This window comes from Musa acuminata, unplaced genomic scaffold, assembly GCF_036884655.1.
Source record: "Musa acuminata AAA Group cultivar baxijiao unplaced genomic scaffold, Cavendish_Baxijiao_AAA HiC_scaffold_127, whole genome shotgun sequence".
NCBI lineage: Eukaryota > Viridiplantae > Streptophyta > Magnoliopsida > Zingiberales > Musaceae > Musa > Musa acuminata.
The window spans coordinates 115,001-117,500 of NW_027020406.1; positions in this window are offsets into that span (position 1 = coordinate 115,001).

Here is a 2,500-nt window from a genome sequence, read left to right on the forward strand (position 1 = left end):
CACACAAGAACAGCCCAAAAACAGGCCAAAACAGCCCAAAAACGGGCCAAAACTGGCCATTTTTGGCTGCGCGAGCGAGCGGCGAGCGGCGAACAGCGAGCGAAGCGAGAGGCAGCACCGTCCCTGCTATACGAAAGCCCCATCCAGCCCTGTGCCACCCGGGGGGTTCCAGGGTGCTGAGATGGCTGACGTTTTGCTCCGCTCACGACGGTCACCGCACCACGCAAGAACAGGCCAAAAACTGGCCAAAACAGCCCAAAAACGGGCCAAAACTGGCCATTTTTGGCTGCGCGAGCGAGCGGCGAGCGGCGAACAGCGAGCGAAGCGAGAGGCAGCACCGTCCCTGCTATACGAAAGCCCCATCCAGCCCTGTGCCACCCGGGGGGTTCCAGGGTGCTGAGATGGCTGACGTTTTGCTCCGCTCTCGACGGTCACCGCGCAATGCAAGAACAGGCCAAAAACTGGCCAAAACGGCCCAAAAACGGGCCAAAACTGGCCATTTTTGGCTGCGCGAGCGGCGAGCGGCGGACAGCGAGCGAAGCGAGAGGCAGCACCGTCCCTGCTATACGAAAGCCCCATCCAGCCCTGTGCCACCCGGGGGGTTCCAGGGTGCTGAGATGGCTGACGTTTTGCTCCGCTCTCGACGGTCACCGCGCAATGCAAGAACAGGCCAAAAACTGGCCAAAACGGCCCAAAAACGGGCCAAAACTGGCCATTTTTGGCTGCGCGAGCGAGCGGCGAGCGGCGGACAGCGAGCGAAGCGAGAGGCAGCACCGTCCCTGCTATACGAAAGCCCCATCCAGCCCTGTGCCACCCGGGGGGTTCCAGGGTGCTGAGATGGCTGACGTTTTGCTCCGCTCTCGACGGTCACCGCGCAATGCAAGAACAGGCCAAAAACTGGCCAAAACGGCCCAAAAACGGGCCAAAACTGGCCATTTTTGGCTGCACGAGCGAGCGGCGAGCGGCGGACAGCGAGCGAAGCGAGAGGCAGCACCGTCCCTGCTATACGAAAGCCCCATCCAGCCCTGTGCCACCCGGGGGGTTCCAGGGTGCTGAGATGGCTGACGTTTTGCTCCGCTCTCGACGGTCACCGCGCAATGCAAGAACAGGCCAAAAACTGGCCAAAACGGCCCAAAAACGGGCCAAAACTGGCCATTTTTGGCTGCACGAGCGAGCGGCGAGCGGCGGACAGCGAGCGAAGCGAGAGGCAGCACCGTCCCTGCTATACGAAAGCCCCATCCAGCCCTGTGCCACCCGGGGGGTTCCAGGGTGCTGAGATGGCTGACGTTTTGCTCCGCTCTCGACGGTCACCGCGCAATGCAAGAACAGGCCAAAAACTGGCCAAAACGGCCCAAAAACGGGCCAAAACTGGCCATTTTTGGCTGCACGAGCGAGCGGCGAGCGGCGGACAGCGAGCGAAGCGAGAGGCAGCACCGTCCCTGCTATACGAAAGCCCCATCCAGCCCTGTGCCACCCGGGGGGTTCCAGGGTGCTGAGATGGCTGACGTTTTGCTCCGCTCTCGACGGTCACCGCGCAATGCAAGAACAGGCCAAAAACTGGCCAAAACGGCCCAAAAACGGGCCAAAACTGGCCATTTTTGGCTGCACGAGCGAGCGGCGAGCGGCGGACAGCGAGCGAAGCGAGAGGCAGCACCGTCCCTGCTATACGAAAGCCCCATCCAGCCCTGTGCCACCCGGGGGGTTCCAGGGTGCTGAGATGGCTGACGTTTTGCTCCGCTCTCGACGGTCACCGCGCAATGCAAGAACAGGCCAAAAACTGGCCAAAACGGCCCAAAAACGGGCCAAAACTGGCCATTTTTGGCTGCGCGAGCGAGCGGCGAGCGGCGGACAGCGAGCGAAGCGAGAGGCAGCACCGTCCCTGCTATATACGAAAGCCCCATCCAGCCCTGTGCCACCCGGGGGGTTCCAGGGTGCTGAGATGGCTGACGTTTTGCTCCGCTCACGACGGTCACCGCACCACGCAAGAACGGACCATAAACAGGCCAAAACAGCCCAAAAACGGGCCAAAACTGGTCATTTTTGGCTGCGCGAGCGAGCGGCGAGCGGCGAACAGCGAGCGAAGCGTGAGGCAGCACCGTCCCTGCTATACGAAAGCCCCATCCAGCCCTGTGCCACCCGGGGGGTTCCAGGGTGCTGAGATGGCTGACGTTTTGCTCCGCTCACGACGGTCACCGCGCCATGCAAGAACGGACCAAAAACAGGCCAAAACAGCCCAAAAACGGGCCAAAACTGGCCATTTTTGGCTGAGCGAGCGAGCGGTGAGCGGCGAACAGCGAGCGAAGCGAGAGGCAGCACCGTCCCTGCTATACGAAAGCCCCATCCAGCCCTGTGCCACCCGGGGGGTTCCAGGGTGCTGAGATGGCTGACGTTTTGCTCCGCTCACGACGGTCGCCGTGCCACGCAAGAACGGACCAAAAACAGGCCAAAACAGCCCAAAAACGGGCCAAAACTGGCCATTTTAGGTTGCGCGAGCGAGCGG